We start from the raw sequence: 18,141 nt of genomic DNA, 5'->3' as shown, positions 1-18,141 counted from the left end.
TTTTCTCTCTGGCATATCAGAACTACACTGTTTCATTCAAAGACAGAAGAGGGAGCCAGGACAGTGAACCAGTCTGAAAGAGAGGGGAGGGGGGAACTGGATTTTTCATTTCTGCAGAGAATCCAATGTCTGACCATCTCCCTTATTCTTAGGCAATGAGATGTGTCAGGTGTAACCTCTTCATCTTTAGACAAGATAGAAGTTTCAACCCATTCCTTAGTCACTCAGAGATGCATCTTATTTTTCCTGAGGAGATATCTTATTCAACTTGGGCTGCTCTAACAAAATGCCATAAACTAGGGGGCTTATCAACAGCACAAATTTATTTCTCACAGTTCTGGAGGCTGAAAGTCCAAGATCAGGGTGCCAGCATTGTCCAGTTCTGGTGAGGACCCCTTTCCAGGTTGCAGACTGCTGACTTGTATTCTCATACAGCAGGAAGAGACCCAACTAGTTCTCCAGCCTCTTCTTATAAGGGCACTAATCTCATTCATGAAGAGCCCACCCTCATGATCTAATTACCTCACAAAGCTTCCACCTCCAAATACTATCACATTGAGAATATGGTTTTAACATATGAATGGGTAACAGGCTAAAACATTCAGTCCATTACAGGGAATGTCAAGGTAAACATAACTTTTTACATGGATACAGGGTGTTCTGCTAAAGCTCCTACTCCTTAGCTCACTCCATTGATGACTTCACATAGGGGACCCTTGTCCTCGGTGGACATTTTGCTTTCCCACCCCTTATGCTTTCATCCAGTCTTTAACGGCACCACATTGTATTGTAAAATCATGTTCTGTTCCTTCTTCTGAGCTTGCTAGATGAAACAACCAAGTGGCCTCGATAACGGGAATAAGCTGGTTACTGGAATAAGATCTAGTATCTTTGTTTTTTATCTTCTTTTAACATCTTTATTGGAGTATAATTGCTTTACAATGGTGTGTTATTTTCTGCTGTATAACAAAGTGAATCAGCTGTACATATGCATATATCCCCATATCTCTCCCCTCTTGTGTCTTCCTCCCACCCTCACTATTCCACACCTCTAAGTGGACTCAAAGCACTGAACTAATCTCCCTGTGCTATGAACTGCTTCCCACTAGCTATCTATTTTGCATTTGGTAGTATATATATGTCCATGCCACTCTCTCACTTCCTCCCAGCTTATCCTTCCCCCTCCCTGTGCCCTCAAGTCCATTCTCTACATCTGCATCTTTATTCCTGTCCTGCCCCTAGGCTCTTCAGACTTGTTTTTTTGTTGTTTTTTTTGTTTTTAGATTCCATACATATGTGTTAGCATACGATATTTGTTTTTCTCTTTCTGACTTACTTCACTCTGTATGACACTCTCTAGGCCCATCCACCTCACTACAGATAACTCAATCTCATTTCCTTTTTTGGTTAAGTAATATTCCATTGTACATATGTGCCACATCTTCTTTATCTATTCATCTGTCGATGGACACTTAGGTTGCTTCCATCTCCTGGCTATTGTAAATAGAGCTGCAATGAACATTGTGGTACATTACTCTTTGAATTATGGTTTGATCAGGGTATATGCCCAGTAGTGGGTTTGCTGGGTTATATGACAGTTCTATTTGTAGTTTTTTAAGGAAACTCCATACTGTTCTTCATAGTGGCTGTATCAATTTACATTCCCACCAACGGGGAAGAGGGTTCCCTTTTCCCCACACCCTCTCCAGTATTCATGGTTTGTAGATTTTTTGATGATGGCCATTCTGAGTTAATACTTCATTGTGGTTTTCATTTGCATTTCTCTAATGATTAGTGATGATGAGCATACTTCATTTGTTTGATGGCAATCTGTATATCTTCTTTGGAGAAATGTCTATTTATGTCTTCTGCCCATGTTTGGATTGGGTTGTTTGTTCTTTTGATATTGAGCAGCATGAGCTGCTTGTATATTTTGGAGATTAATCCTTTATCAGTTGCTTCATTTGCAAATATTTTCTCCCATAGTGAGGGTTGTCTTTTCATCTTATTTACGGTTTGATTTGCTGTGCAAAAGCTTGTAAGTTTCATTAGATCCCATTTGTTTATTTTTGTTTTTATTTCCATTTCTCTAGGAGGTGGGTCAAAAAAGATCTTGCTGTGATTTATGTTGAAGAGTGTTCTTCCTATGTTTTCCTCTAAGAGTTTTACAGTGTCTGGACTTATATTTAGGTCTTTAATCCATTTTGAGTTTATTTTTATGTAGGGTATTGGGAAGTGTTCTAATTTCATTCTTTTACATGTAGCTGTCCAGTTTTCCCAGCACCACTTATTGAAGAGGCTGTCTTTTCTCCATTGTATATTCTTGCCTCCTTTATCAAAGATAAGGTGACCGTATGTGTGTGGGTTTATCTCTGGGCTTTCTATCCTGTTCCATTGATCTATATTTCTGTTTAAATGCCAGTACCAAACTGTCTTCATTACTGTAGATTTATAGTATTATCTGAAGTCCAGGAGCCTGATTCCTACAGCTCTGTTTTCCTTTCTCAAGATCGCTTTGGCTATTCGGGGTCTTCTGTGTTTCCATACAAATTGTGAAATTTTTTGTTCTAGTTCTGTGAAAAATGCCATTGGTAGTTTGACAGAGATTGCACTGAAGCTGTACATTGCCTTGGGTAGTATAGTCATTTTCACAATGTTAGTTCTTCCAATCCAAGTACGTGGTATATCTCTCCATCTATTTGTATCATCTTTAGTTTCTTTCATCAGTGTCTTACTGTCTTCTTCATACAGGTCTTTTTTCTCCTTAGGTAGTTTTATTCCCAGATATTTATTCTTTTTGTTGCAATGGTAAATAGGAGTGTTTCCTTAATTTCACTTTCAGATTTTTCATCATTATTGTATAGGAATGCAAGAGATTTCTGTTCATTAATTTTGTATCCTGCTACTTTACCAAATTCATTGATTAGCTCTAGTAGTTTTCTGGTAGCATCTTTAGGATTCTCTATGTATAGTATCATGTCATCTGCAAAGAGAGACAGTTTTACTTCTTCTTTTCTGATTTGGATTCCTTTTATTTCTATTTTTCTCTGATTGCTGTGGCTAAAACTTCCAAAATTATGCTGAGTAATAGTGGTGAGCGTGGGCAGCCTTGTCTTTTTCCTGATCTTAGTGGAAATGCTTTCAGTTTTTCACCATTGAGAATGATGTTGGTTGTGGGTTTGTCATATATGGCCTTTACTATGTTGAGGTAATTTCCCTCTATGCCTACTTTCTGGAGGGTTTTTATCATAAATGGGTGTTGAATTTTGTTGAAAGCTTTTTCTCCATCTATTGAGATGATAATATGGTTTTTCTCCTTCAATTAGTTAATATGGTGTATCACATTGATTGATTTGCATATATTGAAGAATCCTTGCATTCCTGGAATAAACCCCACTTGATCATGGTGTATGATCTTTTAATGTGCTGTTGGATTTTGTTTGCTTGTATTTTGTTGAGGACTTTTGTTCATCAGTGATATTGGCCTGTAGTTTTCCTTTTTTGTGACATCTTTGTCTGGTTTTGGTATCAGGGTGATGGTGTCCTCCTCCCTCTGCTATATTTTGGAAGTGTTTGAGAAGGATAGGTGTTAGCTCTTTTCTAAATGTTTGGTAGAATTCGCCTGTGAAGCCATCTGGTCCTCAGCTGTTGTTTGTTGGAAGATTTTTCATCACAGTTTCAATTTCCATGCTTGTCATTCGTCTATTTATATTTTCTATTTCTTCCTGGTTCAGTCTTAGAAGGTTGTGCTTTTCTAAGAATTTGTCCATTTCTTCCAGGTTGTCCATTTTATTGGCGTATAGTTGCTTGTAGTAATCTCTTATGATCCTTTGAATTTCTGCAGTGTCAGTTACTTCTCCTTTTTCATTTCTCATTTTATTGATTTGAGTCTTCCTTTTTTTCTTGATGAGTCTGGCTAATGCTTTATCAATTATGTTTATCTTCCCAAAGAATCAGCTTTTAGTTTTATTGATCTTTGCTACTATTTTTTCCTTCATTTCTTTTTCATTTATTTCTGATCTGATCTTTATGATTTTTTTCCTTCTGCTAACTTTTGGGTATTTTTGTTCTTCTTTCTCTAATTGTTTTAGGTGTAAGGTTAGGTTGTTTTTTTGAGATGTTTCTTGTTTCTTAAGGTAGGATTGTATTGCTATAAAGTTCTCGTTTAGGACTGCTTTTGCTGCATCCTATAGGTTTTGGGTCATTGTGTTTTCATTGTCATTTGTTTCTAGATTTTTTTTTATTTTCTCTTTGATTTCTTCAGTGATCTCTTGGTTATTAAGTAGTGTATTGTTTAGCCTCCATGTGTTTGTATTTTTTTTTCATGTGTTTGTATTTTTACAGATTTTTTCCTGTAATTTATATCTAGTCTCATAGCGTTGTGGTCAGAAAAGGTACTTGATATGATTTCAATTTTCTTAAATTTACCAAGGCTTGATTTTGACCCAAGATATGATCTATCCTGGAGAGTGTTCCATGAGCACTTGAGAAGAAAGTGTATTCTGTTGTTTTTGGATGGAATGTCCTATAAATATCAATTAAGTCCATCTTGTTTAATGTATCATTTAGAGCTTGTGTTTCCTTATTTATTTTCATTTTGGATGATCTGTCCATTGGTGAAAGTGAGGTGTTAAAGTACCCTACTATGAATGTGTTACTGTCAATTTCCCCTTTTATGGCTGTTAGTATTTGCCTTGTGTACTGAGGTGCTCTTATGTTGAGTGCATAAATATTTACAATCGTTATATATTCTTATTGGATTGATCCCTTGATCATTATGTAGTGCCCTTCTTTGTTCTTTTAATAGTCTTTATTTTAAAGTCTCTTTTGTCTGATATGAGAATTGCTACTTCAGCTTTCTTTTGGTTTCCATTTGCATGGAATTTCTTTTTCCATCCCCTCACTTTCAGTCTGTATGTATCCCTAGGTCTGAAGTCAATCTCTTGTAGGCAGTATATATATGGGTCTTGTTTTTTTATCCATTCAGCCAGTCTGTGTCTTTTGTTGGGAGCATTTAATCCATTTACATATAAGGTAATTATTGATATGTATGTTCCTATTACCATATTCTTAATTGTTTTCAGTTTGTTACTGTATGTCTTTTCCTTCTCTTGTGTTTCTTGTCTAGAGAAGCTCCTTTAGCATTTGTTGTAAAGCTGATTTTGTGTTGCTGAATTCTCTTAGCTTTTGCTTGTCGGTAAAGGTTTTAATTTCTCCATCGAATCTGAATGAGATCCTTGCTGGGTAGAGTAATCTTGGCTGTACGTTTTTCCCTTTCATCACTTTAAATATGTTCTGCCACTCCCTTCTGGTTTGCAGAGTTTCTGCTGAAAGATCAGCTGTTAACCCTATGGGGGTTCCCTTGTATGTTATTTGTTGTTTTTCCCTTGTTGCATTTAATATTTTTTCATTGTATTTAATTTTTGATAGCTTGATTAATATGTGTCTTGTTTCTCCTTGGATTTATCCTGTACGGATTTATCCTGCGCTTCCTGGACTTGATTAACTATTTCCTTTCCCATATTAGGGAAGTTTTTAACTATAATCTCTTCAAATATTTTCTCAGTTCCTTTCTTTCTCTCTTCTTCTTCTGAGATCCCTATAATTTAAATGTTGGTGTGTTTAATGTTGTCCCAGAAGTCTCTGAGACTGTCTTCAATTCTCTTCATTCTTTTTTTTTATTCTGCTCTGCAGTAGTTATTTCCACTATTTTGTCTTCCAGGTCATTTATCTGTTCTTCTGCCTCAGTTATTTTGTTATTGATTCCTTCTAGAGAATTTTTAATTTCATTTTTTGTGGTTTCATCATAGTTTGTTTGCTCTTTAGTTCTTCTAGGTCCTTGTTAAACATTTCTTGTATTTTCTCCATTCTATTTCCAAGATTTTGGATCATCTTTACTACCATTGATCTGAATTCTTTTTTAGGTAGATTGCCTATTTCTTCTTCATTTGTTCTGGTGGGCTTTTACCTTGCTCCTTCATCTGTTGTGTGTTTCTCTGTCTTCTCATTTTGCTTAACTTACTGTGTTTGGGGTCTCCTTTTTGTAGGCTGCAGGTTTGTAGTTCCCATTGTTTTTGGTGTCTGCCCCCAGTGGGTAAGGTTAGTTCAGTGGGTTGTGCAGGTTTCCTGGTGGAGGGGAGTAGTGCCTGTGTTTTGGTGGATTAGGCTGGATATTGCCTTTTTGTTGAGCAGGACCTCGTCTGGTGGTGTGGTTTGGGGTGCCTGTGAACTTACTATGATTTTATGTAGCCTCTCTGCTAATGGGTGGAGTTGTGTTCCTGTCTTGCTAGTTATTTGGCATAGGGTGTCCAGCACTGTAGTTTGCTGGTCATTGAGTGGAGCTGGGTCTTTATATTGAGATGGAGATCTCTGGGAAAGCTTTCACCATTTGATACTATGTGTGACTGGGAGGGCCCTGGTGGACCAGTGTCCTGAACTTGGCTCTCCCACTCAGATGTTCAGGACTGACACCCGGCTGGAGCACCAAGATCCTGTCAGCCACATGGCTAAGAAGAAAAGGGAGAAGAAAATAAATAAACAAATAAAGTAAAATAAAATAAAAAGTTATTAAAATAAAAAATAATATTAAAAATAAAACAGTAATTTAAAAAAGGAAAGAAGAGAGCACCGAAACCAGAAAACAAATCCACCAATGATAACATGCACTAAAAACTATACTAAAAATAGAAAACAATTAAAAAACAGTCACACAGAATCCTAGGACAAATGGCAAAAGCAAAGCTATACAGACAAAATCACACAAAGAAGCATACACACACACTCAGAAAAAGAGAAAAAGGAAAAAATATATATGTATAAAAAGAGAGGAAGAGAGCAGCGAAATTAATAAACAAATCTACCAATGATAATAAGCTCTAAATACTAAACCAAGATAAACATAAAACCAGAAACAAATTAGATGCAGAAAGCAAACCCCAAGTCTACTGTTGCTCCCAATGTCCACTGCCTCAATTTTGGGTTGATTTGTTGTTTATTAAAGTATTCCAGAGATGCAGAGTACATCAAGTTGATTGTGGAGATTTAAGCTGCAGCTCCTGAGGCTGCTGGGAGAAATTTCCCTTTCTCTTCTTTGTTTGCACAGCTCCTGGGGTTCAGCTTTGGATCTGGCCCCTCCTCTGCATGTAGGTCACCCTCTGGCATCAGTTCCCTGCCCAGACAGGACAGGGTTAAAGTAGCAGCTGATTAGGGGGTTCTGGCTCTCTCAGGCTGGGGGGAGAGGGGTACAGAATGCTGGGCGAGCCTGTGGTAACAGAGGTTGGTGTGACATTGCAACAGCCTGAGGCACGCCGTGTGTTCTCCCCGGGGAAGTGTCCCTGGATCACGGGACCCTGGCAGTGGGAGTGTGCACAGGCTCCTGGGAGGGGAGGTGTGGATAACGACCTGTGCTTGCACACAGGCTTGTTGGTGGCTGCAGCATCAGCCTTAGCATTTCATGGCCATCTCTGGTGTCTACGCTGTTAGCCGCAGCTCACGCCCATCTCTGGAGCTCATTTAGGCGGTGCTCTGAATCCCCTCTCCTCACGCACCCTGAAACAATGGTCTCTTGCCTCTTAGGCAGCTCCAGACTTTTTCCTGGACTCCCTTCCGGCTAGCTGTGGTGCACTAGCCCCCTTCAGGCTGTGTTCATGCAGCCAATCCCAGTCCTCTCCCTGGGATCTGACCTCTGAAGCCTGAGCCTCAGCTTGCAGTGCCAACCCACCCCAGCAGGTGAGCAGAGAAGCCTCTCAGGCTGGTGAGTGCTAGTTGGCACCAATCCTCTGTGTGGGAATATCTCTGCTTTGCCCTCTGCACCCCTGTTGCTGCACTCTCCTCCTTGGCTCTGAAGCTTCCCATCCACCCATCCCCTGTCTCCACCAGTGAAGGAGGTTCCTAGTATGTGGAAACTTTTCCTCCTTCACAGCTCCCTCCCAGAGGTGCAGGTCCAATCCCTATTCTTTTGTCTCTGTTTTTCCTTTTTTCTTTTGCCTTACCCAGATAGTTGGAGAGTTTCTGGCCTTTTGGAAAGTCTGAGATCTTCTGCCAGCGTTCAGTAGGTGTTCTGTAGGAGTTGTTCCACATGTAGCTGTATTTCTGATGTATCTGTGGGGAGGAAGGTGATCTCCATGTCACACTCCTCCACCATCTTGAAGGTCCCCCCAAGATCCAGTATCTTTAATTTTCAGAACTTTCTACTGAAATGTTTCAAAATTTTTTGTCCATTTATTCAACGTACAATTAGGTGGAAATGAGTTTAAATCCAGGGTTCAGTTCTTAGGTGACTGATTATAGTGAAAAAAAAATCATTGCCAAGGACAAATATCCTCCCCTTCTTAGATTGGTCACAGATTCTCTAGTTTCTACCTTGTCTCTTCACTTATTTATGGTACCAGACTATGTTCTATCTGTGACATCTGCATTATATTTTAGGATTATAGTTGAGGGTTTTGACCTCAAGGTAAGGAACTAAGTTATATGTCAGATGAAAATATTCTTTCTATCACTGTTCAATTATACCATGATTACCAGAATTTGGATATGTAGTATCAGGAAGCAGAGGTCAGTCATATAAGAGAAGCGATAACTCCAAAAATATCACTGCAAAGCCAGAGCCAAATGCCACAGGAAGTGTCAGGAGCAGAAACTGTGTGATGCTGGAGCAGGTTGACCCAGGGAGCAGTAACATGTAGACATCTCTCCAGTCTTTCTACATCCATCTCTACAGGACCTTGTAGTAGCTGGGTGGCTGATATACCACAGATCAAAACCAACAAACACAAAGTGTGACTCACCTGCCTGTTCACTGAGCAGAGCTGTGAGGGGATCAAAAATCCAAGGTTAACACGGAGCATTTGCATCACAATTTAGAAATTTATATTACTCTGCTAAATTGCTCAAAACATTCCATCTTTCCCTCCTTTTCTATCCCCCTACTCCATTATCACCAACAATTCAATCTCCCTCAAACATACAACCAATCCACATTCGTTTTATTTTTTTAAATTAATTTTTGTTGGAGCATAGTTGCTTTAACCCTCATTAATTTTACAATCATGAGGCAAATTGCAAACCTTCTCTTCCCCAAAGGGATTGCCAGAAGCAAGTCCCATGGATGTTGGATGTTTAGTGATTCTCTCCATTTCATTTTGCTTCCCCTCTTCCCCACCAACTGCCTTCTCACCCATGCTTTTCAAGGGGTAGACACACTGCTACATGATAACACGGTCTCAAGTCACAAAGAGTTCATCAGGAAACATACCCAGTGAGAGTTTATGAGAGTTGAACCCACCCTGAACTGATGTTTTCTCTAGTCATATTTTATGTGAGAGTCCTTTTACTCAATTAACAAATATTTATTTAGTGCCTACTGTATGTAGCGAAAGGAATCTTGTTTCTCAGCAGCAGACTTCCTCTCCCTCATAGCCCATGATTAAGCAAAAGGACATTAGCAAAGGGTCTCAATTTATCTTTTAAGCCAAAATCTTGTAGATAACTATCTAAATACTTTTCATGGAGGACTATTAAGCATTGAAATTATGAAAATTTTATTTATGAGAATGTATTACTCTCTGAGATCTAAGAGAATCAGATTCATTCATTCATTCAATTCATGATCAACAAATGGTAAAGTGGCCTGCCTTAAACATTAAGAATTAGGATGTATGGCAATATGATTTTCCTGGGGCAACTGTTTTGTATTTGACTATGAAATCTAAGCAGGAAGCAGAGAACTGAGCATTTCTACTGGTCCCTGGGCTCTGATAAATCCTTAGACCTTTCAAGAGTTGGAGATCTCATCTTGCTTCCACCTCAGTTCTAACTCATATTAACTCACTGAAGATGATTAGTAATGACCATAAGAGCGTGAAGGCTTAGTTTAGCTATTTGAGAAGATGTTCCCTCAGCCACCTGTTGAGTCCCATGTTCAGGAAATGAAAACTACGTTTTAAAGTAAGTCTTGCACAATTAGCAAGAAAAGGAAGTAGAAGAGCTCTTCAATGTCTCACCACTATCTTCTTTTCCATAGGTGCCAGAGAGTTAAAGACGATCCTCTCAATGCCAGAGAAATTCCACATCTTAACACTGGTGATAGCTAATACTTATATATGGCTGTTAATAAGTTGAATAAGTTCAAAGTGCTTTATGCCCACAAAGTCATTAATACCCTCAGTAAGCTTGTGAAATCAGCACTATCCCCTTTACGCAATTGAGGAAACAGGCACCAGAAAAGGCAAGTAAGTTGATCAAGACCAATATGGTCAATTTCTAGTAGTAACAACTGGGCAGACCTAGGCAGTCCAGTTCCATAGTCTGACTCTTAAACACTTTGATATCTTGCTATGATATAGCGTCTCTCAATGTTTCTTAAGATAACAGGACCGTTGTTGCAATGGCTCAGGTTTCTTAGGTGAAATTTTTCCTTAGTCAATTTTTAACTTCGTAGAATGGGATTTTTACTAAGATTCAAAGCACTTGCTCTATATCATTGCATTATCCCCTTCCCTATTTCTAATCCATACTGCTTTTTATACCATGAGCTGGTCTTAATACGGCTACACCCTGCAAAGCATGCATCATGTCAAAGCCTATTGTCACTCTCATTCTGATAGTATGTAGTCCTCAGAAATGTTATACAGAACAGTCTGCTCAGATCAGGCTGTCCAGGCAGATGCAAGTTGCCTTTTTTGCACTTTTGCTGCATGAAACTTTAAATCACAAAATCACAGGTGTTTGTAACCTGGAGACTGATAGTGAAATAATAATCATAGACTCAATGTTATCTGTTCAGGTGAATACTTAACAGTATCATTCACTATAAACTTAGTTTTACTTTGGGAAATGCTGATGTATGTATGTGATGTGATGAAGCATTATAATCATGTAAAAAGAAAAGGCTAAAAACACCTAACAAAGGCAGTTTGAAAATAAATTATGTATGGATTACCAAGCTGCCATTAAAATGCTTCTGTAGAAGAATATTTAATAGCAATAAAAGATGCTCATGATATATTGCTAAGGGGAAAGTGGCTACTAAATGCAGTTTATCTGCTGCACACCACTCTCTTGCTCTCCAGTAAAAAAATGTCTGAGACAATAAACATCAAGTCTTTACTGTAATTATATCTGAATAATGTAATTAAAGGTGATTTTTATTTTCCTCATTTTGCTTATTAGTGTTTTCTAGTATTCCTACAATAAACATATGCTATTTATATATTTTTAAAAGATTCATTTAAAAAATGGCCTGGGTTTTTTGACCTTTCTAACCTTAAAGTATATCAAGCAATGCTACTTTAACTTTCTGCATAAATGGCTTATTTATGTTTAAAAGAGGGACCAGAGCTGATCTTCAAGTCCTTGCCTACTGGAAAGGTTCCTAGGTGGCCTGTAAATTCCTCCTCATCCTGGCCAGCCAGGAAGTCATAGGATTCTGATGGATGGAAGCAAATTAGGGAAGAGAGTAGAGAGAGAAGCAACCAAAAGTTGGTGGAGGAGTTCATGGTAGGTATAAGTTTTTCATAAACATCTGAGGAGATTTTTCAAAATATTCACAACCTTTCATTGATTCCAATATGTCTTCTATGGAAATGTATCCTGTTTGGTTGGAAGTTAATATTTCCTAAGGTATTACCAAATGGTGTGGGGCGGAATTCATAGTTTGTGTGAAAGTGAGTGTTGCAGGTAGAAAAGAGAAATAACGAGTCGTTAGAGACAAGTGTTGTCATAGTGAGGTTGATGGGTCACAGTGGTGACAACAAGTCCTCTGAAATGATTGACATGCTCCATCTGGGTGCTGCTCTGTATTTGACAGATGGTAGGCATTTACATATGGATAGACATAGACTGGAAGCATACCTAAAGTGGGAAGCAAACTAGGGACCACATTCAGAGATTAGGAAGCTAAATGGTTCAGTGGAGGGAAAGGTAACTTAATGTTTAAGACTGTAATGGCAAAAGTGAAATTGTGTGTATATATGTTTAACCAAAGTGAGAGATAAAATTATCCCTCTGCAAAGATATTTAGCTACCAGTCAGATGGAGTCACAGGTACCACAGGGAAGCAGAGTTACACATAGATATAAAAGCCTCTTGGCACAGCCATGTAGACTCTTGACTTAGAGATTCCACAGGTAGCAGCAGGCAGAAGGATGCTATCTTGGACGCAGAGCAAAAGCAGTCTCTGCACATTCTGTTCAATGTCTTGAATGGGACACAGAGCATAGTGCCAAGATGGGGGATGCCAGGATTGAAACAGAGAAGAAGAGAATCTTCATGAAATACAATTCAAAAGAAAATAAATAACATCTCCCATTTGAGGAAGTTGACTACTAGGACAGTTAGGGTAGAAAAATGAGGCTGGTAAACTTCAGAGATCTCTGAATATATCTGGTTGAACTTGGGGCTCCAAGGTCACTATGGCAGAATAAGTGTCATAATGTATATAAATATGCTGCATACATGGCCGTAGAAGTAGTCATTGTCATGGTCATCATCATTGTGTGGTACTAGTTATAGTAGTAATTTTAATAGTTACTGTAATTATCTTGAACAACATATGTCTCTCTTGAGTGGGGCTTGACCTAGGAATTTTATGTCCAGGGTAATAAATATATACTTTTGGAGGTGATAATGTTTGTTGGAGACCTTCTGGAGCAGAATTGGCTAGTGGAAATATTGATTTTGTCTTAATAGACAACACCTAGACGTTATTTAGGCAGAACCAGACCCTTTTGCCCAGCAGATTCTCTACAATGCAATCAATTAATTTCTAGAAGTCTACTGGGGCCCTGCATAGGCCAAACAGCATGACATGGAATTCAGACTAAGAATGCCTGGGGCTTCCCTGGTGGCGCAGTGGTTGAGAGTCCGCCTGCTGATGCAGGGGACATGGGTTCGTGTCCCGGTCGGGGAAGATCCCACGTGCCGCAGAGCAGTTGGGCCTGTGAGCCATGGCCGCTGAGCCTGCGTGTCCGGAGCCTGTGCTCCGGAGAGGCCACGACAGTGAGAGGCCTGTGTACCGCAAAAAAAAAAAAAAAAAAAAAAAAAAGAATGCCTGGAAGCTGTTCTCTATCACCTCCCTGGCAGATATAAAGATGGAGATGCTCCAGAGACACACAGTTTCTAAAAGAAGTATCCCCATATTTGCTTAATTAGAGAAGGGCAGGAGGAAGTTTTAGTTTCAGATAGTGATTGTTTTTAGAGACTGGAATTTTACCAAACTCAAATTTTTCTTCTTCATGAGGAGTACCAGTTTCTTTAGTATTAGTAGAAGTTTCTATAAACCCCTTCTAAAGAAGGCATTGCTATTCCTGGGGTGGGGAGTAGAGGTAAACCTAGTCTTGGAGAGGAGGGGAGACAGAGGCACAGGAAGACTTAGTGAGTCTCCTGGCAGATATCTGAGCAGCATCTGCAACAAGGAACCATCCTCCCTCTATGTGTGAAAATACCGCCCTGTAAGTGACCTAGACTCCCTGGGGACGGCAGGTGCAGAGGGGCCCCCACGAATCAGACAAAATTCAATCTGAAGCTTTCTATTTTCTGTTTTAATTGTATGTTTGTGGGGTTTCCAGAAATGTGGATGGGATATGACTTTCTATGGAGGAAGGACAATTACCAAAAAGAACTGTGGACCATGGGTCATTGACTATACCAACCCTTAATAACATCACCCAGAGCAGCTTCCTGTGCATATCTTCCTGGCAGTTGAACATCAGTTGTTGGTGACAGAAAATAAACAAGTACCACAAAATTATACCCTGGCTTTCAATCTCAATTTCCCTTCAGAGGTTTTTGCTCACTCTTCTAACATGCTCTCCTAGCAACTCTTTCCCAGTTCACAAAGGTATAATTCCCAGTCAGAAAAAGCGTTCATACATTCATTCAGGGATGCATAAATTTTACATAATTTTTAAAATGCATAGCCAAATAGGTAAGAAGGGAAATTCCCCTATTACAGATAAAAAAGGAAGTGAAAACAGAGTGTTAAACATGTAAATTACATTACTTTTCCCCTAGGAGGAGTGGGAGATAAAATACTACACTAAATAATTTGTATGAGCTTTGCACTTAAAGTCTATGTGGAATCAATAGACAAAATTTTGGACCTACGAAAGGCAGAAACTTGAAACTAAAACATCACAAGACTTTCTTTTTAATAAATGAGTGGTTTGGTGAGGAAAAAAAAATTACCCACAAGCACAGATAGATGCCAAGTAAGTTTGTGTTTGTACAAGCTTGGGGAAAATAGAAAGTTTCCTCTGAAACAACAAAGCCCAGGACTGTGCCATGCTCCTTTGTGTGCCCTGGGAAATCCCAAATAAAGAATTATTATAAAAATTGGTCCTGGGCCAGTGACCACCCAGGGCTTAGAAGAAGTAAATACAAAATGGTTTTTGAGGGACACAGTCAGAAACCCAGGTCACATGGAATTCCTACACTGCACAAAAATCTTCTTAATCTAAAATCACAAAACTCATCAACTTATGAAGAACAAGATTCAAAATATACAATAAATACAGGCTTTAAATACCTAAAACTTCAGAAGAACTATCTAAGAATTATAGTATATTAAATGTATTTAAACTATTTTAAGGTTGTTAAAATAATAAAGTACAGTTGACTCTTGAATAACACAGGTGTTAGGGGTTCCAACTCTCCATGCAATCGAAAATCCATATATAACTTTACAGTTGGTCCTCCGTATCTGTAGTTCTGCATCTGCAGATTCAACCAATTATGAATCATGTAGTAGTACATGTATTGAAAAAAAAAAGATATATAAGTAGACCCATGCAGTTTAAACCCATGTTGTTCAAGAATCAATTGTATTAAGCACATAACAGTAAAATACTATAAATAATAAAAAGACAAATTTGAAAAGTTATAATAATAATATTTTTGAAAACTTAATGTGTGCCAAGTATACTTTTAAGCATTTTAAACAAATGATTTTACATAATTAGCAAAACAACATCATATATTAGATACAATTGCTATCCCAATTTTAAGCATGAAAAACACACAAAGGTTAATTAAGTTGACCCAAACTGCAGGACTAGTAAATGGTGAGACCAAAATGTAAAACCAGACAACTCTTCAGAAACCATGCTTTAAAAATTTTGCTACTAATATCTCTGAGAAGAAAAAAAAAAGGGGGAGCTTCCCTGGTGACGCAGTGGTTGAGAGTCCACCTGCCGATGCAGGGGACACGGGTTCGTGCCCTGGTCCGGGAAGATCCCACATGCCGTGGAGCAGCTGAGCCTGTGAGCCATGGTCGCTGAGCCTGCACGTCTGGAGCCTGTGCTCCGCAATGGGAGAGGCCACAACAGTTAGAGGTCCACGTACCGGAAAAGAAAAAAAAAAATGTAGTCATTGAAATAAGAAAGAAATTGGTTAAACTGATATAGCTGAAGAAACAATTAGTAAACTGAAAGATAGAGATTAAGAAATTGCCCAGAATGCAACAGGGCTAATAAAGAAATGAAAAATTGGAAGACTAATTAAGAGTCATGAGAATAAAGTCAGAGGGTCCAGAAAACTTCTAATATGAATTTCTGAAGGATAGAATTAAAACAATGATGAGGCAATATAATAATAGAGATAATAATTAAGTATTTTCTAAATTTGAAGAAAGCCATGAATCCTCAGGTTTAAGAAACATTTATCTCAAGCAAAATAAATTCATATTTAGACACAGCAGAGTGAAACTACATAAGACCAAAGATAGAGAGACTTAAAAGCAACCAGTGAGAAAAGACAGATTAACTACAAAGAAACAACAATTAAACTGAGGGAAATTTTCTCAAAGGCAACAATAGAAGCAGGAAGACCATGGAATAAAGTATTAAAACTATTGAGAGCAAATCTAAACTATCAGTCTTAAATTCTGCTTTTGAACCTCTGGACAAATGAACTCACAGATTGTAGCAAAAAGAACTAGAAAGGAAAAGTTCATAAGGAAAGAAATTGGACCACAGTGACATTATCATCATAGCAGAATAAGAATTTTCTTCTGTCTTTCCTCCAAGACCACCAGTTTAGACAATCACCAAAGAACAAGAGAGTCTTGTGGAAATCCAGGAGTCCAGCAGAGAATTTCTGACACACTCTCAGAGCAAAAAACTCAGATATTGGATAGATTGAAGGGGAATATTGAGGTGTGCTGTGTGACTGAGTGGTGGGGAGCAACTGGGAAAGTGGCAGATAGGGCTCTCAGAGAGGACCAGAGGGACATGAGTGCTACTAACTGCATCACAGAATCCATCAGGATGTCTGCCTGTGAACCACAGGGGATGCCTCACCTGCAGATCCCTCCAACTGGCCCACAGGCACCAATAGCACTCCGCAGGCCTCACTCACACATTCCCCCACTGCAGGAATGGTTCTTTATGTATGTTCCCAATAGCTGCAAGAATCATCCTTTGAAGATGGCTAGTGAGCACACACAGAAAGCTGAACCAGCTCTGTGGACTTGGGAGAAATGACACAACTTAAGCATTCAGGACCACCCTAGAGAAAGCAAAAAGGAGTCTGGCAGCACCCGGCCTGGCAGATCAAGAGAAGTCATACAAGCTTAAGAATTCTCTTACAAGAGAGAACACGAAATGTGGATCAGGTTCACCCATAGAAAAGTTCTAAGAAAGCCTTAGAATTCCTAGCGGGCTGACAGAAAGTATTTTTCTCCCAAAGTCAGCCAGTAAAGACTGGAGAAGGAGACTGCTTCCTCAAATGTGAAGACAGCAATGCAAGACCCCAAGAGATATAAAAATAAAGGAAATATAATACTACAAAAGGAATACAATCATTTTTTCAATAACCAGCTCCAAAGAAATATGGATCTGTGATTTATACAATAAAAAATTCAAAATAACTATTCTAAGGAAGTTCAGTGAACTATAAGACAACACAGAAAGACAATTTAATGAATTCAGGAAAATAATACATGAGCAAAATGCAAAATTTAACATAGAGACAGAAATCTTTAAAAAGAACCAAACAAAAATCCTGGAGCTGAAGAATACAATAAATGAAATAAATGCAACAGAGAGCATCAAGAATCGACTAGATCAAGCAGAAGAATATGTGAAGTATAGAAGACACATCCTTTGAAATTATCTAATTAGAGGAGAATAAAGAAGTAAAGAATGAAAAAGAGTGAAGAAATGTTATGTGAACTATGAACTACCATTAAGAGAAATAATCTATTCATTATTGGAATCCCCAAAGAAGAAAGGGAGAATGGGGCAAAAAGCTCATTTAAAGTAATAATGGCTGAGAACATCCCAAATCTGGGGAGAGATTTGGACATCCAGTTCATAAAGCTAATAGGTCACCCAAAACTTCACCCCAAACAATCTTTTCCAAAACACATGATAATAAAATTGTCTAAAAGCAAAGGCAAAGAAAAAATATTTAAATAGTAAAAAAAAAAAAAAATCATACATAGGAACACCCATAATATTATCAAACCTTGCAGGCTAGAAGAAAGTGGGATGATATATTCAAAATACTGAAAAAACAAAACAACAACAACAACTAAGAAAACTACTGGGAAAAGTTGTCCTTCAGATACAAAGGTGAGATAAAGACTTCAACAAACAAAAGCTGAAGGAGCTCATCACCCACTAGACCTGCCTTATAAGAAATGCTGAAAGAAGTTCTTTAAGTTGAAGTGAAAGGATGCTAATAAAGAACATAAAAGCATATGAAGACATAGAACACATTGGTAAGGGTAAATATATAGTTAAATTCAGAATACTGTAATACTACAATATGGTGATGTGTTAATAACTTAACTCTAGTATAAAGTTTAAAGGACAAAAGTATAAAAATAAATATAATGATAATAATTTGTTAATAGCTACACAATACAAAAAGTGGTAAATTGTGACATCATAAACATAATGTGGAAGGAGTAAAAGGGTAGAAGTTTTGTATGCAGTTAACTTGTTACCAGCATAAAATGGACTGTAATATCTATAAGATATTTTATGTAAGCCTCATAGCAACAACAAAACAAAAACCTACAGTAGACACACAGAAGACAAAAAGAAAATCTAAGCATACCACTATGAAAAATCATCAATTCAGAAAGGAAAACAATGAGAGGAAGGAAAGAATAGGAAGCTACAAAAAGGCAGAAAA

Source organism: Orcinus orca, chromosome 1 (genome assembly GCF_937001465.1).
Source record: "Orcinus orca chromosome 1, mOrcOrc1.1, whole genome shotgun sequence".
NCBI lineage: Eukaryota > Metazoa > Chordata > Mammalia > Artiodactyla > Delphinidae > Orcinus > Orcinus orca.
This window is presented reverse-complemented; position numbering follows the sequence as displayed.